This window comes from Entelurus aequoreus, linkage group LG18 (assembly GCF_033978785.1).
Source record: "Entelurus aequoreus isolate RoL-2023_Sb linkage group LG18, RoL_Eaeq_v1.1, whole genome shotgun sequence".
Lineage (NCBI taxonomy): Eukaryota > Metazoa > Chordata > Actinopteri > Syngnathiformes > Syngnathidae > Entelurus > Entelurus aequoreus.
In genome coordinates, this window is record NC_084748.1 from 10411764 (window position 1) to 10429494 (window position 17731).

Sequence of the window (17731 nt, forward strand, 5' to 3'; positions counted from 1 at the left end):
AGATGAAACAAGAAGTTGAAACATGTGTGGAATCTCACTGAAGGAAGAGAGAAAAGCTTTAGGAACTGGACCGCTGTGCAGGATATTCTTTTACAACCCAGGAGAGGATGTTGTGGCCAGGACCAGTTGAAACCAGCCAGGGGATATTCAAAACCTTCTCCTCAAGGGATGGGAGGTGACGGTGAGCGCTCCAACACCAAGCTGAGACGTGCCGAGACATGGAAGCGTAAAAGCAAGAAGTGACACATTCAACGTTTGCAGTGTGCGCGAACGAGAGCTTAAACAGTGCATGTGCACGAGCTGTCATGTGACTTTTCTCAAAATTTAATGCGGTGGACAGTTCCTGGAAACACTTCTGCACTGTCAGAGCTCTGAAGTTTTTTGTTTTAGAGGGGAAATGTATTTACAAGGCATCTGTGGTTATTTTACAACAGCTGGCTCACACGGCCCTCCTCTGCACACAAGGGTTAAATCATCTGACAACAAGCAAAAAAAAAAAGGACTTAAAGGCCTACTGAAATTAATTTTTTTTATTTAAACGGGGATAGCAGATCTATTCTATGTGTCATACTTGATCATTTCGCGATATTGCCATATTTTTGCTGAAAGGATTTAGTATAGAACAACGACGATAAAGATTGCAACTTTTGGTATCTGATAAAAAAAAGGCTTGCCCCTACCGGAAGTAGCGTGACGTAGTCAGTTGAACATATACGCAAAGTTCCCTATTGTTTACAATAATGGCCGCATGAAGTGAGAGAGATTCGGACCGAGAAAGCGACAATTTCCCCATTAATTTGAGGGAGGATGAAAGATTTGTGGATGAGTAAAGTGCAAGTGAAGGACTAGTGGGGAGTTGAAGCTATTCAGATAGGGAAGATGCTGTGAGAGCCGGGGGTGACCTGATATTCAGCTGGGAATGACTACAACAGTAAATAAACACAAGACATATATATACTCTATTAGCCACAACACAACCAGGCTTGTATTTAATATGCCACAAATTAATCCTGCATAAAAACACCTGCGTGTTTGTTACGCTAGCTCCTAGCTCCTCTGCTAGCTCCTAGCTCCATAGAACACGCCAATACAATTCAAACACCTGATCAACACACACAATCACTCAGCCCAAAAGACCGTTCACCTAACCCAAGGTTCATAAAGCTTATATATTTTAAAAAAGTTACGTACATACGCAAAAAAAAGTTGCGCACATACGGTCAAGCGATCAAATGTTTAGAAGCCAAAGCTGCATACTCACAGTAGCACGTCTGCGTCTTTGTCATCCAAATCAAAGTAATCCTGGTAAGAGTCTGTGTTGTCCCAGTTCTCTACAGGCGTCTGTGTATCGAAGTCAAAAGTCCTCCTGGTTAGAGTCTCTGTTATCCGAGTTCTTCCATCTTGACTGCATCTTTCGGGAATGTAAACAAAGAAGCGCCGGCTGTGTACTGTTGTCGCTGACTACGTTCGAAAAATACGTCCATTTCGCACCGACAACTTTCTTCTTTGCTTGCTCAGCTTCCTTCTCCATAATGCAATGAACATGATTGCAACAGATTCACGAACACAGATGTCCAGAATACCGTGGAATTATGAAATGAAAACAGAGCTTTTTCGTATTGGCTTCAATGTGGAAGGCATACCCGTGTTCCCCGGTCTACGTCACGCGCATACGTCATCCTCAGAGGCGTTTCGAACCGGAAGTTTAGCGGCAAATTTAAAATGTCACTTTATAAGTTAACCCGGCCGTTTTGGCATGTGTTATAATGTTAAGATTGCATCATTGATATATAAACTATCAGACTGCGTGGTCGGTAGTAGTGGGTTTCAGTAGGCCTTTAAGTTCTTTATTACCAGGTCGTGTCACTTTATAATAGATATAATGATACTTTTTAAATGTATGCGATTTCCCTTTACGTGATGTTACGCAGTCTTACTATATTTTAGTTATTTTTTGTTGCGACTTGTCCAGGGTATTACACCGCCTTCCACCCGAATGCAGCTGAGATAGGCTCCAGCAAAGGTCGCGGGGGTATGTTACATATGTATATGTTAGCTAACTAGACAATCAGATGGACAGTGGCTATACAGTATTATACAAGTCTAAATTTGATCTAGCTTTCCAACCCAATTTTGTGTAGCCCACCTTCGTGAAATGCGTGGGACTTTTATCCAAAGCGTCATACATAAAAAATACATATAAAACAATCACTGTAAACATTATCATTTAAGGGAAGAATGTAATACAAAATATCAATACAAAGTGTCAAGACAGAATAAACTCTCTGCTGCTGCAGCAACAGATATACAGTCTATAGGTCCCTAAGATATATAGATATCTAATGTATTCATACATTGTTTATGTAGAATATACGCATGTACATATAACCTAATCATATTGTTTCTTCAACTTAAAAATCGCTGACCGTTTTTTTCCCCCTTCTCTGGGATTATATTTCCAGTTTTGATCTCGGACGTCTGGTCACTTATAGCATATAAGAATATTCAATTACTGTTAAGCAAACTATGAATAATAAAACATGTGTCCTTTATCATAGATACACGTATGACAGCAAAGTGCGTGAAAATCAGTGGTATTCAGTGAGGTAAGATGAATTAAATGCGCTGACAGTTCATTGCTCCTGCCAAATGAATTGCACTGAGTGGAACTGATCACCACTCCAAGATGGCGGCCCCGTGTCTCGTCAGCACCAGTAGGCAGTAGCGGCCGATGCTGCGTCTACTATAAGATGTCTGTGATTGTATCCTCCTACAGTGTGCAGTGAAGCATGTTCAGCTGTTCCTCATCCTGCAAGGATGATACTAGCTAATGCACTACTGACTGCAGATGGACGTTAGCCGCTAGCTAACATGCCAGAGGGTGTTCACCTTGGAGACCTGCTGCGGATATGGGTACGGCCTGGCGCGAGATTTACACCTTCTCCCCCGGATTTTCAAGCTCCTTTTGCAGAGCAGCGCTTCAGTGTTTATAGCTTGAACTTTATCGTTAGTTTTTAAGCCAAAATGCGTCCATTCTCCCTTTTCTATCTCCACTGTTTCTGCTTGTAAGTACTCCGTGCATTGCCTAACCAGCAATGTCACAACGTGACGATGGCGCGTCATCATGCCCGGGAAAAAAAAGAGTACCTGTATTTTTAAGAAGCAGTATAGTAACATTTTAAATTCATTAGTACCACCGTTTGCATGTTCTCCTCGTGACTGCGTGGGTTCCCTCTGGGTACTCCGGCTTCCTCCCACCTCCAAAGACATGCACCTGGGGATAGGGATGATGTTTCGAAACCGGTTCTCCCGGTTGTTCGATAAGAAAAGAACGGATTCCATGGACTCAAATCCCTTTTTGAGAACCGGTTCCCAATATCGAGGCCACTATAGATATAATAATATAATATATTATACTTGAATCCCTGGAAACGAATCCCATCCCACAGGAAATGCCCTGTGGGACATCACAGGAAATGACGTAGCTCAGTCATTAGGCGGCAGATACAGAAAGCAGCAAAAATAATGGACCGGAAAAAACGCCTCAAGGCATGGCTTCATTTGACAAAAAAATACAACGAGGAAACGGCAATATGCAATTATTGCCAGGCTTCGCTCTCATGTAAGGGGGGAAGTACAACAAGCATGTTGAAACATGTTCAGGCCGTACATAACCTGAACGTTCGAGAACCGTAGCGTGTCTTCGACACGTGGAAAAGCAGCGACAGAGATGACGAAGCAGCCCCTCTTCCTGTATTTCAACCTCCAGCTCCAGTGATAGTGGCTGTGAGTAACTAACGTTAACTGTTGCCGGTTAATTTCCATATTTACTCACTTGTAGCCTTTAGGCTAAAATAAGGTTACCTCTTATGTCAACCAGGACTGCAGTAATGTTAGCTAGACTAACGTTACCTAAGCATAGCCAGTGGCTAACGGTAACGTTAACGTTAGCCTTTTTGTATGTGTCTGATAATTTTAACGGTATCTTGTAGACTACACCACTCCAGAGTTTGCAGGTCTGTCTAATAAACTAGGGCTTTCTTTCTTTCTTTAGTTTATTTCGTACATGAACACACTTACAGCATAACACATCACAGTTTCATATAATTTCACTTTACATCATGTCCGAAAAGGAGTAGGAAGAAGTGAAGCTTATTTAATCCTACCCCTTTCCCACTTCGGAGCGTATTCAAATATATACATCATTTACTGACCTTTTTATAATAAAATAACATCTGTGAATTAGTATATACAACAGTTTTGTAATACGTAATTAATTAATTCAGTCAATTAATATACTGAGATGAAGAAGGTTGAAAGTATTTCTCATAATTCTTCTTTGTACTTTGTAAACACTATTAATTTGAACACCCTTTTAAAGTGGATCATATGAGTACATTGTTTAACTTCATTATTTAATCCATTCCATCATTTAATTCCACATACTAATGCTAAAGACTTAATAACAGACACCCTAGAATTCACATTCAGCTAATTTCCCCCCTAATTCTAATCCAATCCAATCCACTTTATTTATATAGCACATTTAAACAACAAAATGTTTCCAAAGTGCTGCACAACAATATTAAAAACAATATTCAAATATTATCCTTAGCTCCACCAATGACTGAATAAAAACAAAAAATAAATACATATAAAACCAATATAAAAAGCAATATAAAATAAATATGATTAAAAACGATTTTAAAGGGTAAAACCAATTAAAACAGTAAATGGAAATCAAAATTTTTAAAAACACAGAGGACAACAGAGGACCACACAACTCACATAGTGTTAAAAGCCAGAGAATAAAAGTGGGTCTTAAGACAAGACTTAAAACACTCCACTGTGGGAGCAGTTCGAACATGGAGGGGCAGAGTGTTCCAGAGCTTAGGGCCGACCACAGAGAAGGCCCTGTCTCCCCTGGTTTTAAGTCTGATCTTGGGCACCACGAGCTGGAGCTGGCTCTCTGACCTCAGAGCGCGCGCAGGATTGTAAATTTGGATGAGGTCCGAGATATACTGAGGTGCCAGTCCATGTAAAGCTTTAAAAACAAACAGCAAGGTTTTAAAATCAATTCTAAGATGAACAGGGAGCCAGTGCAAACTCTCAAGAATTGGGGTCTATGCTGTGTCTGTCCCTCATTTTCCCTCCAGGACAAGGATGTGCAGTCATTCCTGGCGGAGGCCACACTGATGTACCCCAGAAGGTTTAGATACAGACTGGAGGAGGATGTCGTCAAACCTATCTGTGTGTCCAAGCTAGTTCCAAGCCAAGTGAACGTGTTTTTTCCACCGTTGGCGACACGATTAGCGAAGAGCGGGTCCGACTTGACCCTGAAAAAGCAGACATGCTAATTTTTTGGAAGAAGAATTGTTGATTGATGACTGTGGTGTTCTTAGTGTCATAGTGTGTGTAGTTAGTATGTTCCAATAGCAGCAGAAGTGCACTTTTTGGAGAGCTGTATTATTTTCAGTTTTGTGCCCAAGGGACGGATTTTATTTAACACTATATTATTATTTATACACCTATAGTGATCACAGAGACAGGTTGTTTTTGTGTTACTGTATATATTTGTATATATATATATAGGTTGATTGGCAACACTAAATTGGCCCTAGTGTGTGAATGTGAGTGTGAATGTTGTCTGTCTATCTGTGTTGGCCCTACTGTTGTACTCTGTCTCAAAGTGTTAACATGTGCTCAATGTTTCCTTACCATTATTGCTATGTTGTCTATTACCATTGTTGGTATTTTGTCTATTACCATTGTTGGTATATTCATTATTCCTACATTGTTGATACAAATTATTGTTACAGTGTAATAATTATTGTTACCTGTGGTAATGCCACTATGATACAACATCTTTATTATAATCCTTGAACAAAGTAATAGTGAAACTCACGTGAATAATCACTGAATGGAGAACTGGGGGTGGGATTTCAGGCAAAACTGGACAATCATGCATTGCATACTATACATTACCTTTTGCACTGTATTACTTTATATTATTATGTGTTGTCAACGTTGTACTTTTTTATGTCATTGCCTGAAATAAATAAATAAATTAAAAATGAAAATGAATGAATGAGGTGGCGACTTGACCAGGCTGTACCCCACTTTCTTCCCGAATGCAGCTGAGATAGGCTCCAGCGACACCCCGCGACCCCAAAGGGGACAAGCGGTAGAAAATGGATGGATGTGTATATTTGTTTTTCTGAAAAATCCCACTTAATATACTTTGGGTAACAACAGTCAATATTTATTTATTTAATTTAATTTTTTTAGGGGGGTAACAACAGTCAATATTTATTTATTATTTATTTATTTTATTTTATTTTTTCTTATAAAATAAAAGTGAGCTTTTGTTTTTGTTTTTTTCCATATACAACAACCTATCTGGATTCGATAAGAGAATCGATAAGGAATCGGTTCGATTCGGGATTCGATGATGGGCTCGAACTCGATAATTTCTTATCAAACATCATCCCTACCTAGGGATAGTTTAATTGGCAACACTAAATTGTCCCTAGTGTGTGAATGTGAGTGTGAATGTTGTCTGTTTGTCTGTGCTGGCCCTGCGATGAGGTGGCGACTTGTCCAGGGTGTACCCCGCCTTCCACCCGAATGCAGCTGAGATAGGCTCCAGCACCCCCGCAACCCCAAAATGGACAAGCGGTAGAAAATGGATGGGATGGATAGTACTGCAGTACTTTATTAGTGCCGTTATATCGTCCAACCCTACTCCACGCACAAATCCATTTTTGTCTAAAACGGTGTCCACAGCTCTTCCTGTAATCCATGCTGCTTCTGCCACGTTTGCCACAAACTACTGGTAGTACAAAGATTCCCTCCAGACTCCGACTCCTTGCTTCGGATAAGGTTTTGAGTTCTTTCCAGTGGTCAACAAACTGGGACAGTCTCTGCTGGTCCTCCTCTGGGCCAAATGTGTTGTCATCAAGAGTTTCTTTCCAGTGTCCGGCACCGACTTTATGGTTGGCTTGTGGGCTCCCAGCTCAGCTTAAAAGCCGTTTATCTCTTCCTGAGGTTCTGTGCTCCAATCATGTCACGTCTATAATCCTCTAAATTTACGACCGACTCTTTCTCCTTGATCCAAGACTCTCCCTTTTCTAGGTCTCTGAAGAATTGATGCTGGGGTTGAGACTCATTGAGCTTCGCATTTTGATGAAACAGCCATTGTCTGTGTTGCACTTGTCCTTCACTTGATGGGGATTTGAGCCTCTGCAGCTTCCTCTTTACCTGCTCAGTGGCCTAGTGGTTAGAGTGTCCGCCCTGAGATCGGTAGGTCGTGGGTTGAAACCCCGGTCGAGTCTTACCAAAGACTATAAAAATGGGACCCATTACCTCCCTGCTTGGCACTCAGCATCAAGGATTGGAATTGGGGGTTAAATCACCAAAAATGATTCCCCCTCACCTCCCAGGGGGTGACCAAGGGTGATGGGTCAAATGCAGAGAATAATTTCGCCACACCTAGTGTGTGTGTGACAATCATGGGTACTTTTTAACTTTTAACTTTTAGAATGATATACACCGTGGTGAGGTACATACCACACCCTACAATCACAATGGTCTTGCTGGTCAGCTGTTGTCAAGCATTCCAGACATGAATGAGACATAATCAATACAGAACGATGGGTCTTTATTAGGTCTTTCTTTTTAACTTGTTCTTGAGGTTGCATCGTCTTAAAAGCCTACTGAAATGAAATGTTCTTATTTAAACGGGGATAGCAGATCCGTTCTATGTGTCATACTTGATCATTTCGCGATATTGCCATATTTTTGCTGAAAGGATTTAGTAGAGAACATCGACGATAAAGTTCGCAACTTTTGGTCGCTGATAAAAAAGCCTTGCCTGTACCGGAAGTAGCGTGACGTCACAGGTTGTGGAGCGCCTCACATCTGCACATTGTTTACAATCATGGCCACCAGCAGCGAGAGCGATTCGGACCGAGAAAGCGACAATTACCCCATTAATTTGAGCGAGGATGAAAGATTTGTGGATGAGGAAAGTGAGAGTGAAGGATTAGAGGGCAGTGGAAGCGATTCAGATAGGGAAGATGCTGTGAGAGGCGGGTGGGACTTGATATTCAGCTGGGAATGACTAAAACAGTAAATAAACACAAGACATATACATACTCTATTAGCCACAAAACAACCAGGCTTATATTTAATAGGCCACAAATTAATCCGCATAACAAGCACCTCCCCCCTCCCGTCCATATAACCCACCAATATAACTCAAACACCCGCACAACACACTCAATCCCACAGCCCAAAGTACCGTTCACCTCCGTAAAGTTCATACAGCACATATATTTCCCCAAAGTTACGTACGTGACATGCACATAGCGGCACGCACGTACGGGCAAGCAATCAAATGTTTGGAAGCCAAAGCTGCGTACTCACGGTAGCGCGTCTGCTATCCAAGTCAAAGTCCTCCTGGTTGTGTTGCTGCAGCCAGCCGCTAATACACCGATCCCACCTACAGCTTTCTTCTTTGCTGACTTCATTGTTCATTAAACAAATTGCAAAAGATTCACCAACACAGATGTCCAGAATACTGTGGAATTTTGAGATGAAAACAGAGCTTTTTGTATTGGATTCAATGGGGTACCAATACTTCCGTTCCAATGATTGACGTCACGCGCATACGTCATCATACATAGACGTTTTCAACCGGAAGTTTAGCGGGAAATTTAAAATTGCACTTTATAAGTTAACCCGGTCGTATTGGCATGTGTTGCAATGTTAAGATTTCATCATTGATATATAAACTATCAGACTGCGTGGTCGGTAGTAGTGGGTTTCAGTAGGCCTTTAATGGCAATACAATATTGCAATGACTGTTGACTATTTTGGATGTCTAGACTACATCCATGAAGTGCTTATCCTCTCTAGAGAGTTCAACTTGTTTATTCTGTGCCGTTTCAGTGAAGTCCACTTTGAGCTGCCCCTCTCTAAGATCATTAAGTCTGGCCACAGAAATACGCTTTTACGATTTACAGTTAAATCTGGCCTCAAACACTAATGTGGCAATCTCCTCCAAGATGGTCTGTACAGAATATGAGCCTCTTCCTGTGGCTCTAATGCTTGAGGAACATTAGTGCCAATTAGAAGGTCAACATCTGCATTAATCTCGGGAATTTTTAATGTCTCATGGGCAGCCAATGTTCTAAGATTTCTGATATGAGGGATATTGCCTGATGAACTGGCATGCTCTGCCGCTTCCAAGTCTAATATCGGGTTTCTGTCAACTACTCTCTTCTGTCCCATTGTTCTGAGATCTATTCCTACTTTCCCTGCCTTCAGATTCAGCCTATTCATCAGCCGTTAATTACAAAACGAGGCTGTACTTCCCAGGTCCAAAAATGCGTCTGTAACAAGTATTTAATTTCCCTTCTTGGACTTGACTTGTAAAGGCAATATAAAAAGTGTTGTTAGCACTAGACTCCGGTCATTTTCTGAGCTTGTATTAGCCTAAATCCAACTTGTTTTCTTGTCTTCAGAGTTGAAATGTAGCAAAGTGGGGTGCCTCCAATTGAACACCTCACATACAAGACGCCTTCTGAACTCTTTGCCAAAACACAAATAGCCAAAGCACACATGATTGTCTTTCAGACAATACATTTTCTCCCTGTGTGCCCTTTCCTCCAATAGAAGACACGCATCCAAGGAATGTCCAGCTGCACACAGCTGTCAGGTTTGTGCATACTTTTTTGTTACAAAGGCATTTTGTATATTTCCAAACAAAGTGATCTTCACTCGTTTCTCCACAAACTCTTTAAATGTTACTCTTCTAATACATTTCTCCATCCGTCTTTAAGTTTAAACCAGGGGTGTCAAACGTACGGCCCAAAAAGGTTTTATCCGGCCCGCGGGATGAGTTTGCTAAGTATGAAAATGAGCCGAAATTTATGAATGAAAGAAACAGCTGTTCTAAATGTGTCCACTAGAGGTCACAATAGCAATTATTTGTATCTTTGTAGAGTATGCTATATATTAGGGATGTGAATCTTTGGGTGTCCCACGATTTGATTCAATATCGATTCTTGGGGTCACGATTCGATTCAAAATCGATTTTTTTTTTCAATTAAACACGATTCTCGATTCAAAAACGATTTTTTCCCGATTCTCTATTTATTCAATACATAGGATTTCAGCAGGATCTACCCCAGTCTGCTGACATGCAAGCAGAGTAGTAGATGTTTGTAAAAAGCTTTAATAATTGTAAAGGACAATGTTTTATCAACTGATTGCAATAATGTTAAATTTGTTTTAACTATTAAATGAAGCAAAAATATGACTTATTTTATCTTTGTGAAAATATTGGACACAGTGTGTTGTCAAGCTTATGAGATGCGATGCAAGTGTAAGCCACTGTGACACTATTGTTCATTTATTTTTATTTTTTATAAATGTCTAATGATAATGTCAATGAGGGATTTTTAATCACTGCTATGTTGAAATTGTAACTAATATTGATACTGTTGTTGATAATATTCATTTTTGTTTCACTACTTTTGGTTTGTTCTGTGTCGTGTTTGTGTCTCCTCTCAATTGCTCTGTTTATTGCAGTTCTGAGTGTTGCTGGGTCGGGTTTGGTTTTGGAATTGGATTGCATTGTTATGGTATTGCTGTGTATTGTTTTGTTGGATTGATTAATTAAAAAAAAAAATATATATATATATAAATAAAAAATAATTTTTTTTTTTACAAATAAATAAATCGATTTTTAAAAAATGAGAATCGATTCTGACTCACACAACGTGAGAATCGCGATTCAAATTCGAATCGATTTTTTCCCACACCCCTACTAGATATGTAAAAAAATAACAAAAAAACCACATGATGTTAAAGTTAAAGTACCAATGATTGTCTCACACACACTAGGTGTGGTGAAATTTGTCCTCTGCATTTGACCCATCCCCTTTATCACCCCCTGGGAGGTGAGGGGAGCAGTGGGCAGCAGCATAGCCGCGTCCGGGACTCATTTTTGGTGATTTAACCCCCAATTCCAACCCTTGATGCTGAGTGCCAAGCAGGGAGGTAATGGGTCCCATTTTTATAGTCTTTGATATGACCCGGCCGGGGTTTGAACTCACAACCTACCGATCTCAGGGCGGACACTCTAACCACTAGGCCACTGAGTTAGTGCACCAGTCGAGGAAAATGATCCAACTACATAAATAACATCCTGTAATTGTAATTTTGATGTTATTTCTTTATCTTGATAGATTGAAAATGAACACCAATGAGTTGACTGATGAACATTATCACATAATTTATACAGAAAGTATAAATAACGACAGATAAAGATAGAATACTATTAACCGCAACATGTAAGTGTAAAAAAACCTCCAGTATGATTTGTATATTTTCAGAATGTGCTTGTTCTATTTTTAAACAAAGAAAACAATCTGAAGTTGTCTTTATTTTTAAATGATCGTGCTGTGATTTTACCAGTCTGGTCCACTTGGGAGTAGATTTTTCTCCATGTGGCCCCCGACCTAAAATGAGTTTGACACCCCTGGTATAAACGCTAGTTTCTTTACAAACATTTGCATGTTAAAAGGAACGTTTAGGTCACAGAGCGAATCCTCCATAGCCTGGCAACACAAAAAAACGATATGATTGCAAAGCCTTGTAGTCTTCTGACCTCATCACTGGCCAAGAGAATACCTTCTCCAATAAGCTGACGATATTTTAAGCGTGTATAAAAATGTGCTTTTTTTTTAAACGAAAGAAACTCAACAATAGCAATTCTGTTAGGCAAGCAAACGGTTTACACCGGGGCCAAGCAAGAGGTACACAGTAAAGGGTGACTGCGGCTCCTCTTCCTCGACCCAAATGAAACTGCCGTTTTATGTCTTCTGCTTGGAACACATGGTCATTTGGCACTCTCCTTGCCCCAAAATGTATCCGTCAAACACAAGAAAAGTGAACTTAAACCTTTTGAATAGTTCTTACCTCCGTTTCTTACGGTTTGTTGAGTTAGCATTGGATTGATACGTGGACACGACAAAGGAGGTATTTGATACTTAGAAGAGTTTACATGTTGTGTTTATTCCCAGAAAGACTGTGACTTAAAGTTGAATCCTGGCTTTGTAGAAACACGGAGACCAAGTCTAAGCTCATTGTGTTTTTGAAGCTGCACCAATTTCCTCAGAATTTTCAACCAACTTGAAGTGTTTTGTCCAGAGGATTAGTGGTGATTTGTAGGTTTTCATAATGTGCTTGTTCTATTTTTGGCCAAAGTAAAACAAAGAAAACAACCTGGAGTTGTCTTTATTTTTAAGTTATCATGCCATGATTTTACCATTACGGCCCACTTGGGAATAGATTTTTCTCCACGCGGCCCCTGAGCTAAAAGGAGTATGACACCCCTGTTTTAAATCTCCAAAATTCTGTTTGAGGGATGGTTTTGCTTTATTGTATCCAAATGGATTTGGCATGTATTGACAGTTTTTAATAAGATCTCTGGGTTGCCCTTTGGACTACTGTTCAAGATATTAACATATTTTCTGGACAGTAAGCCACTACTTTTTTCCTGCGCTTTGCACCTTGCGACTTATAAAACGGTGCGGCTAATTTATAGATTTTATTTTACTAACAGCCATAATGTTTTGTATTCAACAAATAGTTTTCATTGAACACTGACAGAGACACTGAAAAGGTGTGTTATTGTTTTTTGGATGAGTTTGCTCACTGCCAGTTGAAAATGCACTTCCTGTTTCTTTTCTTGAACCGGGAGTGTTCATCCGTAGCATTTCTGCTTGAAAGGATTCTTCACTCATCACCCTAAGCAATGTTTTGTAAGTTTTACAATATAACTAAAATAATTCATACTTACTCAATCGTTCCATGTGTGAAGTCTATAGGAGTGTTTTCATGCACATTTGTACGTGCTATCGTAATGTAATCAAGCTAGCGTTGTTAGCATTAGCAAATATTTTCACACAATTAGAAATGTCTGTGTTAGTATTATTAACTTAAAATGGCATTCTTTTTGTTCTTTTGTAAATTCACCGAAGTGTCACCGTGGAGTTACTGAGTCTGTTGGCGAGCTAACATCCGCAGGTGGTGGGTTCATGACGAGGACTTCTGTTTTGTTTGATCAGCCATTTTACTGCCCTCACGTGACAGGTACCATTTGGAATCAATGATGGTATGTAAATAAGCATTCTTTTTGTTCTTTTGTAAATTCACCAAAGCGTCACCGTGGAGTTACTGAGTCCGTTCAGCTGATTGGAGAGCTAGCTTCCGCAGCTCGTGGGTCCATGACGAGGACTTCTGTTTTGTTTGATCAGCCGTTTTACTGCCCTCACGTGACAGGCACCGCTTGGAATCAATTAAGGTATATAAATAAACATTTACAAAAATTTTCATACAGTATATATCTGCGGCTTATAGTCCGATGCAGTTAATATGTGTAAAATATTTATTTCTTCCAAAATTTAGTGGTTGCGGCTTAAATACCGATGCACTCTATAGTCCGTAAAATAAGGTATTTACAGTCTTGAGGGTTTGGTGTTCTTTTTTCAATATTATGTTCAAAAGTTGTACAAACGCCTGAACATTTTTCTATCAAAAATTTGCGAATCTTGTTTAGGTAAAGGTAAAAAGTGATTGTTCTTCCACCAATAAAGATGTGATTTTATTTATTTATTTACAGACAGACTTAGTTTTGCCTTTCAATTTTGTTTCTTTTGTTAATATCAGAGTCCGTTCTGCAGAAAGGTCATCCCTTGAAGCACACGGCTTATGGACAGGGACGCACAGTTAAAATATACCTCATCATATGATATACAAAATACAGTACAAATCTACCCACCAAATACCCATTTCCAATTTCATTCATAAATAAAAAAGGAATCTTTAAATCCACCAAATCAGTCTCAATATCCTATCATTCAAATTTGATTAAAAGGTTGCATCTTGAAGATCTGCGATAATCTCATCCTACATACAGAGGTCAAGACCAAAATTATGCGACTAATGTGAATTCCTCAACCATGAGGGGTGTGCTAGAGCAGTGTTTTTCAACCTTTTCTGAGCCAAGGCACATTTTTTTCATTGAAAAAATCCCAAGGCACACCACCAGCAGAAAACATAAAAAAATTAAACTCAGTGGCCGATATTGACAGTAAAAAGTCGTTCTCGCAATTGTTGGATATGAGTTCAAACCATAACCAACCATGCATCACTATAGCTCTTGTCTCAAAGTAGGTGTACTGTCACGACCTGTCACATCACGCCCTGACTTATTTTGATTTTTTGGGTGTTTTCCTGTGTGTAGTGTTTTAGTTCTAGTCTTGCGTTCCTATTTTGGTGTTGATTGTCATGGCTTGTACAAATGTACTTTGTGGACGCCGTCTGCTCCACACACAGTAAGTCTTTGCTGTCGTCCAGCATTCTGTTTTTGTTTACTTTGCAGCCAGTTCAGTTTTAGCGTCGTTTTGCTTCAATGCCTTTTCTTAGCGGCACTCGCCTTTTGTTTATTTTTGGTTTAAGCGTTAGATACCTTTTTACCTGCAAACCATCGTCGTCGTTCCCAACATCTACAAAGCAATTAGCTACCTGCTGCCACCTACTGATATGGAAGAGTATTACACGGTTACTCTGCTGAGCTCTAGACAGTACAGACACTCAACAACGGCACATTTGCGGATTATAATTACTGGTTTGCAAAAAATATTTTTAACCCAATTAGGTGAAATTACGTAATATCCCACGGCACACCAGACTGTATCTCACGGCACACCGTGACACAGTGGTTGAAAAACACTGTGCTAGATATACTAAGCATAGCGTCGCAATAGATTTAGCCTAAAACGCCTTTTAAAAATGTTTAAAGAATGTGATTCTTTTATAGAGCTATCGATCTCATTCCAGATCATCGGGCCTCTACAGGCTATAAAGTTAAAGTACCAATGATGGTCACACACACACTAGGTGTGGTGAAATTAACCTTTGATAACCCCCTGGGAGGTGAGGGGAGCAGTGAGCAGCAGCAGTGGCCGCGCCCGGTAATAATTTTTGGTGATTTAACCCCCAATTCCAACCCTTGATGCTGAGTGCCAAGCAGGGAGGTAATGGGTCCCATTTTTATAGTCTTTGGTATGACTCAGCCGGGGTTTGAAGTCACGACCTACCGATCTCAGGGCGGACACTCTAACCACAAGGCCACCGAGAAGGTTATTCATCCTTAAATTTTGTGAAATGCCTGTAGTGTTGTCATTCATGGCCACTTCCACACATGATGCAATCTGTGGCACCACATTACTAAAGCTTGTACACTTTAGATGACAATTATTCCCTCTTAATAAAGGTTTGCCTTTCCAAAACTGTAATCGTTGATCCGAGCTGTTAAGAGTACTAGGTGCAGTTGGCACAAGATTGCTCCTCAACTCCTTCACCCTAACGCCAACATGGTTTAAACACAAGACAATGTCCACAGGACCTCTCTTGTGTACATTGGAACTTTTTCTTTTTGTGTGTTATGCTTTTATATATGACAATGTTTATATTTTAGTGCTCTCTGTTGCCTGTGTTGGTGAGCCAAAGACAATTTTCCACCTTGGTGGACAAAGATGTATTCTAATAGACTCAGCATCAGAATTTAATAATGTTTTTGGTAACATTTTAGTATGGGGAACATATTCACCATTAGTTAGTTTGTTTATTAAAGTAACTAGGGGGACACTAGGGGAACATATAAGGGTTAGGGTTAGGGTTACTAATAATCAATAATTCTGAGGTTATTAAGGGAAGACTCTTAGTTAATGGCTTACTGCTTGTATAATAAGGCCATGCAGAATAAGGCATTAATAAGTACTTAACAATGACTAATAAAGAGCCAATATGTTACTCATTTGCATGTTAATAAGCAACTAATTGATGGTGAATATGTCTTCCCCATACTAAAGTGTTATCTATGTTTCTTATTGCAAGTTTGTCCTTAAAGTTAGAGTTATTTGGACACTAGGGGAACATATAAGGGTTAGGGTTAGGGTTACTAATAAGCAATAATTCTGAGGTTATTAAGGAAAGACTCTTAGTTAATGGCTTACTGGTTGTATCATAAGGCCATGCAGAATAAGGCATTAATAAGTACTTAATAATGACTAATTAAGAGCCAATATGTTACTTATTTGCATGTTAATAAGCAACTAATTAATGGTGAATATGTCTTCCCCATACTAAAGTGTTACCTTGTTTTTCTTTTAATTTTCTATTATGAATTCACGCATGAGATTTAGCAGAAATACACGACACACAGCCAGGGATCCTTCTGCAGTTCTTAACACATGTACTTTTTTTTGCCTTAGAAGCAATCTATCCGTGTCCAAGGTCCAGCTCTTCCCTCGTCCTCCTTAAAAGCTCCCGTACTGGTCTAAACTAGCATGTTTCCCCTTTGGTCGCTTTTGTCATAACCAGAATAGCAGCTGCTTCAGCCTCAGCTTTAATTCTTGCTGTTAAAGTAGAGGATCTACTTACTAATCAGCTTTGTTTCTTTGACTTTCTGGATGTTCAATTTATTTCCTTCTAGTACTTTTATTTAACCGCTAGGAACTTCCGGTTTGAAGCAAAATCCGTTCACAGACACAAACATTAGACATAAAACATGCAACAGATCTGTTGGAAGCTAAAATGTCAACAATTTGAGTCTATATTGCTAAAATACCATGAGTTAATAATATGACAAATGCACAGTTAATCCATAAAAGATGAACTAAAATGCTAAGAATGATTGCTTTCCATGAGTCTGATTGAGGTGGGTACATAGTTACTTCTTGGTTGTGAATGTAATTGACCTGTTATGTACAGAACCCCTTCAATTACATTATAAAGTACCACTGATAGTCACAAACACACACACTAGGTGTGGTGAAATTACTCTCTGCATTTGACCCATCCCCTTGTTCCATCCCCTGCGAGGTGAAGGGAGCAATGAGCAGCAGCGGTGGCCACGCTTGGGAATAATTTTTGGTGATTTAACCCCCAATTCCAACCCTTGATGCTGAGTGCCAAGCAGGGAGGTGATGGGTCCCATTTTTATAGTCTTTGGTATGACTCGGTCGGGGTTTGAACTCGTGACCTAACGACCTGAGGGCGGACAGTCTAACCACGAGGCCACCGAGCAGGTTATTCATCCTTAAATTCCGTGAAATGCCTGTAGTGTTGTCATTCATGGCCACTTCCACACATGATGCAATCTGTGGCAGCTTGCACTTTTTTGACCAGTCTGCAAAATCCGTTTCTTAACATCTTCCACAAAAAAGCGGTTTTGTGTTGATGGACACTGTCAACCCAAACATTGTGTTTTCTCCTCTTCATCACCAGGAAGCATAGAAACCACAACATTATGCAAACGACTTGCTTCTTAAAAACCGACTAAATATATTTTCCAGACCTAACTTATTTTTCCAACATCAGCAGCATTTTCCATCTGCTCCTTCATTCCTCCTATTGCTCCTTTTAATCTTCTTCACTTTCGCTTCACGTTCTCTTTGGATCTTATTTTCAAAAGGCTTAAAGGCCTACTGAAACCCACTACTACCGACCACGCAGTCTGATAGTTTATATATCAATGATGAAATCTTAACATTGCAACACATGCTAATACGGCCGGGTTAGATTAGTAAAGTGCAATTTTAAATTTCCCGCGAAATACCCTGCTGAAAATGTCTCGGTATGATGACGTTTGCGA